The sequence below is a fragment of the Neolamprologus multifasciatus genome, chromosome 4, assembly GCF_963576455.1.
Source record: "Neolamprologus multifasciatus chromosome 4, fNeoMul1.2, whole genome shotgun sequence".
NCBI lineage: Eukaryota > Metazoa > Chordata > Actinopteri > Cichliformes > Cichlidae > Neolamprologus > Neolamprologus multifasciatus.
This window is the reverse complement of record NC_140442.1, coordinates 25759598-25772882: the sequence shown is the minus strand read 5'-3', so window position 1 is coordinate 25772882 and position 13285 is coordinate 25759598. Positions and strand designations below refer to the sequence as shown.

Below are 13285 nucleotides of genomic sequence, written 5' to 3'. Positions count from 1 at the left end.
TTAATTCATACCCGCTGTCTGTTTGACTACTTTATATCTCATCAACATCTTTAGTTTGCTCTTGAAATAGTCAATCCTCATAATCAAACAATTTAAAGTTTCAAATAATAAAGCCAATATATGTATCAATAATCCCTGTGAGACAACGTGTCAGCCTTCAGTGTCTTTTAAATTCTCAGTTTTAGACAGGCCTTATCTGCTCATGACTCTTTATGATGTCATAGAGAGCGAGTAATCCTAATATTGTCATCTCAGGCAGGCCTCACCCACCTGCTTGTTCAAACCTACTTTTTAACATGAAGCTAAAACTCTTTTTCAGACTGAACTCAAAGGGGATGCCAGGTATAAGAAAAACTGGGTTTATTATCAAAAAAACTGCATGGTAGCATGGTGGTGCAGTGGTTAACACTGATGCCTCACAGCAAGGTCCTGGGATGGAGTCCTTTCTCTGTGGAGTTCTCCCCTGTGTCCGCCATCAATGGATCATCAATCATAACAAGTAAAATAACATAAACTAGCTCACTTGGGCTGAATCTATGGTTTGATAATGTCCTAGGATTATCTTGAAATTTTAAAATAATAATAATAGTAGTGATAATAATAATAATACGTGTTTATTATTATTATTTATTTATTTGGCGATGCTTGTGGATTTTGTTACCCATCGTCAAAAATGGTCTACCTGCTAACCTGCTGCAAACTGAAGCTTTGTGTAGTTTATTGTTCTTCGAGACATGTAAATGGTATTCATTTTATTAAGTAGCATTAACTGACGGTAAAACGGCAAAAAACGAAACAAAAATTCAACGATCCCTTCGCATTATCAGTATCAGTCAAATATTACTAATTGCTCTAGATACATCAACAGATTTAGTTAATTTTTTATAGCGGGTCTCTCATACTGAAATCTATCACAATTCCCACTTTTTCCAGGGGCACCTGAAGGCGGCGTCAGCCTTCTCCTCAGCCTGTCCATCCATCCGTTCACCGGTCTACTATCGTGTGTGTGTGAGAGAGGAGCAAAGCCTCATTCTCCTCCTTTCTTCCTTTCAGGGAACGCGCATCACTTGTGAAAAACGGCGCTTGAGACCTAGAAGTTTTTTTGTCTGACGTCTCGGCTCTATTTGCTCAGCTCTCCCGCGATTTTCCGCCCCTCATTCCCGGTTTCGTTTTTAATTCCCACCTCACTTTCTGTCGTTATTTTTTGCCGGACTCGAGGATCCAGGCTGGGTGTACCGGCTAACACTTGGGCGTAGCTGGAGAGGATTTTGCTAGCTCGTCGCTGCACTAACCGGTAAGGTCGAGATTTCTTTAGCGTTAGCTAGCATGCTATTGTCAGTCAATAAGTCATGTTTAGCTAGTTAAAAGCCACAATTTATAATGACTGTCTGCCGTCCGTTACGGAGTGTCTGCTCTTCTTACTGTGTTATTACTCGTGTTTTCACATTAACGCTAAGCAGCGCAGTGGAATCCGGCTTGCTCTTTGTGTGACTGGATATTTGCGTCGGAAATGTATAAACGGGTTTGTTTTAGTGTCACTTCATCATTTTTGAGGGCGAGCCGCTCCGTTTCAGTCACTTTGATTCCCGTGCAAAGGGGCTTGATGGGGCGGTGGCAGGCTGCATGGTAGCTTGAAGTGCTCATAGGACCTGTTAGACCAAAGCTAAAAAAAAAAAAAAAAAGCTAAATGCCTTTTAAATCCACGCTATTGTTTATTTTCATAGTGTTTCCTCTCGCTGTGTGACTGTATTACCCACCTTTTTAACCTCTAAACTTTCTCTTCTTCTGACCTCTCCTTCCTTCTCCATCCTCCATCGCGGTTGCCCATTGTTCTGTGATGAGCCAACTAGTGTGAGTTGCTGAGCAATGTTTCAGCCGTCTCAGTGGGGGGAAAGAAGCTGGCAGATATCGTGCTAATAAATTTGCAGCTTTCGTTTTAATTCAACAGACCAACTTTGGGCGTATTTGGAGCATGTTAAAGCAAATCTCTGCGCAGATCCTGCAGGGAGAGTGTAAATCTCAGAGAGAGTTTGTGCACAGTCTCATGCTGGCATGTAATCAGAGGTGATTAATGTCACTCCCCCACCATCACCAGCACCTCGTCTCCAAAAAGTGATCAGCTATTGTGGCATAAGGCTGGAGGGGCTCCCTCGCTGACTCCTTTTTTTGTTTTTTGTTTTCTTTTGGGGGGGGGGGGGGGGTGAGTGAGTGCAGCAAGACAGATTAAGCTCCCTCTCTGCTGAACAATAGGGAGGAGAAAACACTGACAGTTCCCAAAGCCTTGCCAAGAGCGTTTAATAAATTGCAAACATGCAAGCATTAAAAATCTTTATCCTCAGCCTACAAGTGTATTCTTTTCCCCCAGCGGTGGCTCAGACAAGGGACATAAATTGTCTTGAGCTCTGTGGCCTTGGTGGGCACGGCTTGGTCAAATAATGAGCAGCGATCGACCGTGAGGAAACGCCATTCCAGGGCAACTAATACGGACACTTTTCAGGCTTGGGGTTTGGAGACCCTCCAGGACTCTTAAGTCAGGGGGTGGGCTAAGCCATCGGTGAGTCTGCCGCCCCCCCTTGCTCTCTCTGGTGCGTGGATGAGAGAATGGCTGACTCATGGAGTCAGTGGGATGAGACAGGCAAATGGAGGACAGACATGCAGCCTAATGCAATCATGTGAAATTAAATTTATCTGCCATTGAAAACCACACTCAGCTTTATGAAGTTATTTAAGATGTTTCAGAAAGATTATTACTTGGAGGGTGGAGGTTATTGCCAGAGGCACTGTGTTTGTGTGTGTGGAGGGATTTTTCCTAATTACAATGATCGGCTTCATTGTAATTAGGAAAAATTGGATGGAGTTATCTACTTTCTTTCTAGTTGTATCTTCTCTGTCTTTGTTTGTATTGCAACTTTTAGAAAATTAACATTTATCCCTCTGTCGTTTGTCTGCTTTTGGAGCTGGAATCAAGGGTGTGGGTGTCTACAGTGTTAGCGGTGCACGAGGACTAACCGCCGCTGTCTCAAATAGTCTCCCATAGCCCGCACAGCTACTACTACTATGTGTCCACTAAATGAAATTAAAAAAGAGTTGCTTCAGATTTCTACTTAATCACTTTAAAATAAACCTGACCAAAGTTTTAAATGATCAAATCACCATATGTAAAACTAATCACAATGTCTCAGACTGTTTTTTTCTACTCTGGGCTTTGTATGATGTCAGTGAGAGCAGGTAGTCCTAATATGGTCATGCTCAGGCAAATAGACCACGCCCATGTTATGTTTTGCCAGGTGCAGCCAATCAAAAGACATCTGCGTTTAAGATAGTGGGAAGATGGCTAAAAGAGCTTTTTTCAGACAGTCGATGAACTAAATAAATAAAAATAAATAAAGCAAAATAAATTTGAACTGTGAATGAGCATACTTATACTAGAGCCCCGTTAACAGGAACCATGTGGTAATGAGATTCATTAGCTAACTTAATGGTTGTAGCTCATATCTTAAAAAAAAGGATGTTATAAATGCTTTCTTAGGTCTTGCAGATTCACTGAGAGAAACTGTGCAGTAATTGTTTCTCTCCCCCTGCATTTGTCTGTGCAAAACATACCTAAAATATCTGAAATATGCATACCTGTTTTAGTTTTTTCAAAGAAAAGCTCTTTCATAAGCATTTGTTTCAAGGCAATTTAAATTCTAATGACCTATTTTGCCCTAAGCTGGCCTCTCGACCCATGCCTCGGTCTTGAGAGGGGGAGATGGTTGTTGCATTAATAGACCTGTGTGTCAGCTCGCCCTTAGTCAAAGGCCTGGTGTTGGTGGGTGTGTGACTCAGAATGACACCCCCCCAGCTCTGAACTTCTCAGTAGTGACAAGGACAAAACTGGCCCTCTGGTCATCGAGCTTTTTTCGGCCTGAACCCATGGCCCTTGCACTTTATGGCCTCATTAGAAATTACCACTATCGCCCCACAGCTCTCTTTTAATCCATGGCAACAGCTGCACAATAGCTTCTTGTTTGGAGATTATCAAAACACCAACAGAAACAGTATGTTTGGCTGCATTTCCTTTTGTTTGCTGGCTGATTGAGGTTTGAGGAAACCGCCGCGGGCACCGCATTGAATTTTCACAGTGAGGACAAAGAAGAGATAAACTTTGCTGTCGTCTGGCCGCTCTAGCCTTGATAGCAGCCTCGGTTGGTGGCGTCTCAGTTGTCAGGGCATGCAGTTGGCAACTGGCGACGTGGTTTCGAGACTGTATTTGCCAGCAGCTGCAGTAATTTGCTGTGTTTGGGCTCTCTGAATTCCTCTGGTGGGAGGCTGGATAATGGACATGGTTCACAGCCCTGTTGCTAGGCTTCAAGACCAGATTTGTCATAGCACATTGTGTTTGTGGTGCCTTGATTTTTTTTTTGCGTTTTGGTGCAATCTGGTTACCGATATAGTTAAAAAATTGGTCCAGACTGATGGTTGCTCTATCCTTAGTCATTCAATCTCCTCTAACAATTTTGGCTCTGAGATAATGGAGTCAATGGCGTCGTCCATACATCGCCATTGCCGTGTGTTTGTGGCTAAACTGGTCAAGATTATATTAGTGTCTAGCCAGCCTACCCTCACCACAGGCTCAACAGGAATGATAGGCATTTGGGCCTGACACTGGTGCTTACCAGCTGTAACAGCCAATTTATTTCTCAGTCATATCAGTTTACCCTGTTGACATAAATCTTGCTTTGCCTTTTTCATTCTTTGCTCTAACATAAATCACCAACTTCCTATGAATTGCTAAAATAAGTGTCTCTGTCCTGGACAGATGTGCCGTTTTAAGGCCAGATGTGTGCTTCTCAGAAGGATGTATTTTGTAGGTGCTGATCAGCCCGACCATGCAACCTGTCTGCCATCCTGCAAGAGATCAGATTCCATCTGGAACGTGCCACGTTCCACTTAAAACGTGACGGCATAATCCTCTTAAGGACAGAGACGTTCCGGTTGTACATTGCGTGCGGAAGTCCGTGTCCCCCCTCTGTAAATCTCAAGAGAGCACCAGAGCCTCTTGGGCAGCAGCGTTTCTGCCCTTCTGTCCAGATGCCTCGGTTCTGGTCCCTTCCCCTGTCTCTGTATCTGCTCTATCTGGTGTCATTGATCCAAGCCACCAGCTGGTCCTGGGCTGGCCTGATCTCATTTACCCCCTGAGAGGAGCTTGTTTGCGGGCAGACGGCCCATTATGGAGATGATCCAGCAGCTCTTCAAGTTACAAATTAGCTTTAGATTCTCTGTTAGGTCCCCCGTCTCTCCCTGTGTCTTTCTCTGTCATTATTCCCCCCCCCCCCCCCCCCCCCCCCCCGTTTTTTTTTGTTTTTTTTTTAAAGCTGTCCTCTCTAAAATCATGTCGTCAACATCTCTCTTATCTCCCAGGGGGAAGCGCTAACAGCATCAGAGGAACCTGCCTCACTAATGCACTTCCTCTGTCTGTTTCTGTCTCCTTCACTGCCCTGGCCATCTGTGGAGTTGCCTGCTTGGCTCCCCACTTTCTCCTGTGCGATCGATATCCACACAGTGGAGCTCTGCGCTGCCCTGCTGGTTGCCCCTGCAGGCGGTGGAGCTTAGCCAGACTGTAGTAGGGCCTTCGCCATTGGGGCCGTTGTTTGTGGTTGGGCTCTGTCTCCACCCTTATTGTTGTGGGGCTGATTGCCCCTCTAGCCTTGGCTCCACACAGTATTGTCTACTTTCTGGGACATACTACAGCCCCTTTAACTGCTTCATATTCCTTCCTTGTTCTTTCTTGTCTGCCTTCCTTGCCCGCCTCTCTGTTTCTGTGGACAGTTTGTGGACAGTTGAAGCTAACTGTTCAAGATTAGCATCTCTCTTTGTCCAGGGTTAATGAGCTCTGTCATGTGTTAATCTTCCTGTCCCCAGGGTGCTGAGTTTCCCTGTACCACACCACACTATGAGAACCAAAGGCTTCAAGTGTTTGCATACTGTGTATATGTTTTATCTCTTTTCTTTGGTGTGTGTGTGTGTGTGGGGGGGGGGGGGGGGGGAGGTTTACTATACAGCATGGACATATTAGGTGCATTATTATTCTTTACCCTTTGCTTTAAAATTGTTCAGTAGTTGTTATTATATTTTTTAATCACATTTACAACATTAACAAAATATTTTTACAGGCTTGTAAACTCTTAATTCAGTTGCTCACTTGATGACATTGTAAAATCTTAGTGCCCCTGAAGAGTCCTAAGGATTAGTGCCAGCCTTTCTGATCACATGTTTCTGTGATCCAGGTGACTGTCACACAATCTGCTGCTCCCTCTCAGCCAAGAAAAGTAGAAAAAAGACTTGCAGGGTATTTCTCATGCCTCACTTTGTCTTACTGAGCAGCCCAGGGAACAACTGGAAATCATTCGGTAGGAATGACTACACTATACACCATTAAGGAGTTCACTTGACAAGGAGCAAAGAAGGCGATAGGTGTTTATGTTTGCTTTGGTCGTGCTGTCTATAAGAGGTAGGACAGGAGAACTGATAGCATCCACGTCCTTAAAATATTTCTCTTTTAATCGTATTTCCATCCATTTGGGTACATTTTCCATGTGATGTCTGGGAGGAAAAATGATAGATATTTTAATGCCTAGCAAGGGTGTAAACATCATCAAAGGAAAGTGGAACGTAAAGATGCCAGGCTACAACATAAATCAGACTTAAGGTAGTAGAGTACATGACTCTTAGATCAAAAGGAAAATGCATAATAGTGCTCTCTTGGATCTTGTGTGCACAAAAAGAGTAAGAGTGCTGCCATGAAATGCTAATGAAAGTCAGCAACTTGTAGCAGGTACAAGGGAACTAAATGTTGGAGATGTTAAGTGGGTCAAATTTGAAGCACTTACCACTGACAGCAAAGGATATAAATTTGTTCTGTGACAGGTTGGTAAATAGATTAAAGGGTTAGAGAGCCTGTAATGTCCACAACCAGCTGGACAATCACAATCAAAACACATATAATGTGATCTAGTTTTGGAGTTTTGGGAATACAAAAAATGTTTAAAGAAGAGAGGAGTTAAAAAAGAAACAAAGTTGCATTATCAGCCAGATTTCTCACTTTGCAGAAGACTTTTTTGGAAGCTCCCTCTGTCTCCCTCCTCCCGTTTGGCTGTCTCCTCACTCTGTCTCTCTCTCCCTGCTCACTCATCCCTCCCACGGTCTGTGGGGAATGCCATGGAGAGCGGCAGGCTTTGTTTGCACTTTATTTGTGTGTGGGGCAGAGGCGGTTTTCCTGACCTCATGTTGGGGGTGTTTGGAGGGGGGGGGGGGACTGCGATTAGCATTAAGGTAGCGGCGCCACTCACAGCCATCTAGCTGGATTTATCGGCGTGTCACGCAGCCACTACATCGCATACCTATCAGTTTATTTCCTTCATCCTTATGCACATCCTCATCATGCACATGGGGATTTGTTTGGTATTAATCAGTCTCTTATCTCATGGATGAGCTGCCAGCCATTATGTTCAGTGCTGAAGCTGCGGAAGAGGCAGTCACATGCAACAAAACCAGCCCACTAAGTGGCACAGGCGTGAGTCTGTGGCTGCAGCGATGAAGTGATATAAACTTTAACTTCCGTGTGCCAACTGAGTTATAGTCATAAAGGATACTGTAGAGTACCTGTTAGTGTATAATTAAGGAAATATCTCATCTCTGGCTCTAGATCAGTGACTGATGCTGCTGTTGTTAGTACTCTGCCAAGATGTGGCTGAGAGTTGATGAAACATTCAGCAGTCAGATGTCTCTGATGTGCATCCCTGCGCCGCCTCAGCATCATTGCTATGTATTTGCTCTTCTCCATATCTTAAACCCACATTCTGTATCAGGGCTTTATTTGTACACAATTGAATCCCTGTCTTATGAGGACTCAAATAAAGACTGGTGTGATTTGTATCCCACTAATAAATGAGTTCTTCTACCTCTTATTTTGCATTATTAATATTTTTTTCAACAAAGAAACATATACCAGTGTTACCCACACATATAAGCCCAGATGTATTTGCAGATTCACTTTAGTATTTTTCTTGCAAGCAAAAGAATGGCCACGCTCTTATTTTGAATCTTCATTCGCTTCTAACCAGTAGTTATCCCCTCTTGGCTGAGCAGTCTCTGTTGTGGCGATCCTTTGTGTCATTCAAGGCGCCACTCCAGATAGTCTCCCCTGGTCAGATTCCAAGTGCATTGTCCTGTGCCGCAGGTGGCAGTGGTAGTCCTCAAGAGCTTAGAGGCCACTCCATTAGAGAACCTGCAGCAGGTGGAGAACTTGTTCACATGTCCCTACACTGAGCTTACCAAGACTGCAGAGCAAAATGGAGACCGCTGTCTCCAGCTGCAGTCCTGGACTGTGGTACACCTGCAGGATCAGAGGCTTACTGGAGAGGCAGCTGATTATTGGAGATTTGTTTTTTCCATATTTGTAGTTTAGAACTACACTCTACTACAGACACAATCTAAGTCTCTTGAACCACTATATCTTTTAATGGTATAAAAAATGTTTTCTAAAAAAGTTTGGAAAAGCTAGAAAGACATTTATGGGTTTTATGGAGGATCATGCAAATATCCATTTCAAAGATGAATCCAGTAAATGGAGCCCATTGTTCCTGATTGGGGATGGAGAGCTGACTGAGGCTACTTGTTGTAATTTAGACTAGGTTGAATGGACAATCTGAGGCACCGTGCCAGCGTGTGGCATCTTGAATGTGTCATTCTCCCCCCTTCTTCGTTTTTTTCAGAGAGCAGGAGTTATACGTAACCGTAATTCCATGCCTACGGTCAACCTCATTCGATAGTTTCTGGTCGCAGTCACAAGTAAAGCTGCATCAAGTCTGCATCAGCCCGCTCACCCATGAGCAGTGAGGCTGCAGGCAAGTTAGCCGTAAATTATTCAAGCAGCTCTGCAGAGTTGCGCGCTTTGAAGACAGAAGTTTGGAGCTTTTATGCCGTTGAATGTGAAATGCAGAACAGAAGACAACGTTAGATTGACAGCCAAACTGTGTGGCATCATTGAAAATATGAATATGAATTTACTTGATTTTATAAATTCAACAGTAAATCTGCAGTGGGCAGAGGCAGGAGGGGTGTTAAAGAGCACACAGCACTCTCCTTTATCTTGTGGTCGTAGTTTATGGAGACAAAAGCAGGTCAAATCCAGGGTCAAAGGCCACCGCATGCTCATTAAAAACTAGCCCTGACCCACCAATATCCCGTCCTCTCACTGCTCACCAGAGCTGCTTTGCTTTGCCACCAAAATCACATTGAGGATTATTTTGGTTAATGCTGAGACCATAATTCACAATAATTTAATAGTTACTAAACATAAAAACTGCAGATTTCATTGATTATTTTCTACTTTCTCCAAATCTTTGACTAATAGTTCTCTTCCTGCTCTTTATGCTGTTCTAAACATAAAGTTAAGTAAGTGGCAAAAGCAAAGATACTGAAATTATATTCATCTTCATAGAGAAAGTAAATGCTAAAAATGAAACAAATTAAAAGATTGATTAATCACATAGATTACAGCTTGAACCATCTATCCTCTTAAAGAGACATCAGTTATGCCTCGAATGATTCGATCAAGCTCGGGCAAGTGGGTGTCAGCGTTAGCAGCGTGCTACATCATCCACACAAGCTCGCTTTTTCTTCTTGCATCTTTTCTTGTGTCTCCCCTACCCCACCCCCACTGCACTCATCACCATCACTGCTTCCTCCCCCCACAATCCCTCCCTTTGACTACTATTTAGAGTACACCCCGAGGAGAGAAGAAGGCTCACAGAATGCATATGTGTGTGTGCACAGTTGTGCACTGTGAAAGCAGACTTGTCTTTCCACCACAGCTACTCATACACGCTCTCGGGCAGTTGGTCGGCTTTGGTAAAGGTGGGATGGGGAAGGGGGTGGGTGGGGGTGTCACACTTTGATTTTAGTCTTTTTGTGTAGAATAAGGCCAAAAGTCTGCAATTAGACGTGAAGGCAGACCACAGTGCTGGAACACAGATGACATTCGCTTATCATTTAGCTTATAAGCGACGCTGCAGCTTATTAATTTTAATCTGCATAATGAATCAAAGCAACCCTGCTGTGATTAAGAACATCTCTCTCTTTCCCTCTTCAGTCTTTAAACGTAAGCTGCTGTGTTCCCAATAAGCACAGCTGATATATACACGTACACACTGTAGTAGATCGTAGTCGATGGAAAAAAAGCACAAAGATAGGGGTGGGGGTGGGGTTGAAAAATACCGGGTTTCCGTTTAACTATGCTGATGACCTGATTATTCACAAATGCCATTTTTGTGTCTAGACAGTCAGAAAAGCTTCGATCCCTCAGCAGAGTTGGATGCCTTCCAGTTACTGACAGCTTTGGCCTAAACACTGTAGCGTGGCTGGGATACACGCACAAGTGAGAACACACACATATACGCACACCCTCACACACACGTTTTGTTTATGTCCCAGTGTGGGAATTAGGAAGGGATGATGCCTAGGAGGATGATCTCACCTTGCAGAGCTGGCTGGCCCATCATCAGCTTAAGGCTTATTAAGTGTAATAAAAAAACCAAATAAACAACATAAACAAATATCACAGTTTGCATGAAGGCAAACTTGCAAGAGGCTAAGTGTAGACACAGGAAAATAAAGGCCCCAAAAATGAGATCAGCTTCAAAAACACCAGCTGATAACAGCGTTGGCAACATTCTGTGTTTATATATACACACACTCGCAGTACACAGAAAATTATATGAGGGGTTTTGGACTGTAGTAGCTGAACTTTAAACATGGCCATGAATCTGACGCAGGGGTTATCACACCGCCTGTATGTGATGGACGGCCAGGGTGGACCCCGCCTCTCGTCCAGTGAATGGTTATCACACAAAGAATGTGAGCTGTGTGTGTGTGTGAGGGTGACGATGGGAGGGAGGGAAAAAAAAGGAGTCCATTTTTGGTCTTTGCTGATTCCACGCTTGAACCAGTGCATTTGTCTTTGTATTTGTGTGGCTTTCTTTTGTTCTCAGTTACTGCGCAGCTCATCATTGAGGCTCGCAAGGAATTTGGTGTAGGACGCCGCTTGGACGCTGCGAGCATATGACCCACTGCAGAGGCCGACAATCACATTTTTACAAAGTCAACAATGCTGAAAACACAGAGGGTGGACATTTAATGTTTGCTGTGAGATAATCACTCAGACATAGAGGGTGGAGATGTCTGTTCATCCTCTGTCTGCAGCTGTTAACTTAACTCTTAACCTTTTTTGGTTAACTGTAAAAAAACAAAACCCCAATAGGACATTTTCAGCTTTCTCTTGATCTTTTTCTGTAATTTTACACATTCATTTCTTACAGCTGAAGTCACATTTCTTTCATTTACTGCAGCACTGTTTCTTTTCATGTCGAGAAACTAAGAAACACTGTTGAGATGACTTCTTTTTCTTATATTAAGACATCTCAGCTAAATGTGTAGTTAGATTTCTTTACACTGACAGAAAGGGGAGTTGAGCCAGGATGTGGCCCACCGTGTAAAATGGATTTAACATCCCTGCTTCACTGCATATTTGTTTCTTCAGAGGAGCTGTTGTTTCAGCACTGATGAGAAAAAGGGTCACAAGTGCAACAAGCCAAGCAGCTAAATTAACCCTTTAAAAAGACTCATCCTTGTTTAGTCTTTACATTTGAGCATTTGTTGGTTTAAATCTGTTATATTGTAACCCGGTGTGGTCTTCTGCTGCTGTAGCCCATCTGCTTCAAAGCTCCATGTGTTCAGAGATGCTCTTCTGCACACCTTGTTTGTAACAAGTGGTTATTTAAGTTATTGCTGCCTTCCTGTCAGTTCAAAGCAGTCTGTCCATTCTCCTCTGACCTCTGACATCAACGAGGCATTTTTATCCAAAGAACTGCCGGCTGGTTGCTGCAATGTGATTGGATTACTCAGCAGCTGAACAGGTGTACCTAACAAAATCTCCCTTGGGTATATATTACTGTCAATTGTAACGGATGCCTTATTTAGGTAAATAAGAAAAATTTACCTTTTATGTAAACAAAGTTAGACACAGCCAGCAGCTGATCTAACCCACTCTTTGTGAAGGAAGTAGTTCTTCTGCAGCAGATCCCTCGCCCGCACTCGTGTGCTGCTCAGGCCACGGAAGGTCAGGGCAGCTGATAATGTGCAGCTGCTTCTTCTGGGGTAGTTTGACCAGAAAGTCTCCTCAGATTTAACTGTTTTATGGTGTAAACATTTCACACAGTGCACTGTGCCTAATGTGAAACAGTTTTGAAATGGAGCTGACAAAGCCATCTGTCTCAAATCTAAAGACATTACATCTCAGGTCATTGAATACATTCTGTCCCATGTGGGATAAAAATGCCTGCTTGTGTATTATGTAAGATTTCACAGACGGTGTGGGTTCTTGGCACAGCAGCACAAGTGTTAGGGGCAGTTTTACCTAGAGAATGCTCTACCTGATAAACTCAACATAGAAGATATAGGTTTAAGAGTTACACTGTTTGCAGGAGGCAAAAAAGCAGGTCCGTCATTATATAATGTAAGAGAGATTATTGTAATCTCATTGTAGCTCTCTGAATGTAAAACCATCTCCAGCTGCTATAGTTAAAGTGCCAGTGAAACAAAAAAGATAATTCCTAGTTGCTTTAGTAAGGCTGCTCGGAGAATGCCAGAATTATGCCTCACAGCTGTACAAATGTGTGTCATCGGAGGAATTGTAAAGCATGAAGTTGGAAAGGAGGCGTTCTCAATAAGATTCTCCATAGATAAATAAAAAAGGACCACACCGAATGGAAATCAACTATTATACCCAGCTTGTAGAAAACAGCTGTCCAGTGTTTTGTAACATTATTTTACAAGGTCTGAAAAGGCTCATTTATCACGCTTAGCCTTTAAAATGTTGCCCCCACAGCAACAGGAAAATTATAACTGCTTTTAATTTAATTAGGCTTAATGAAAACCTGTAATAGCATTAGTGCAATGAAGATCTTTCAGTTGGGAGAGACACGTTAATTAAGGTTGAAATTTAGGATAGTAAAGCTGTTGGAACACATTGAGGAAGACTGTATAGCAGAAATGTTTAAGCCCAAGGGCTTAAATATGGGAAAGTGTACACTGTAGTTTATAAATGAGTTCATATTTCTTAAAATAGTCCAAGAACAACCGAAAAAACGGAAGCCAAGGAGTTTAAGGGGGAGGAACGTGGCAAGAAAAGGCTGATGAACAGACAGGTCAAATAAAAAGAAAAACACTAACAGGATACTGGAGT

The 13285-nt window shown here is 43.1% G+C and overlaps 1 protein-coding gene across 3 annotated transcripts in view; it reads left to right on the top strand.

Moving 5' to 3' along the window:
• Positions 1-936: 936 nt before the first annotated feature.
• The window catches only part of prr36b (proline rich 36b), a 41423-nt gene continuing 29074 nt past the window's right edge, over positions 937-13285 (top strand). Inside the window, exon 1 of one of the 3 annotated variants that reach the window (XM_085158368.1) lies at positions 937-1294. The gene's annotated coding sequence lies outside the window, so the exon portion shown is untranslated. The other 2 variants (XM_085158369.1, XM_085158370.1) reach the window with 2 other exon arrangements.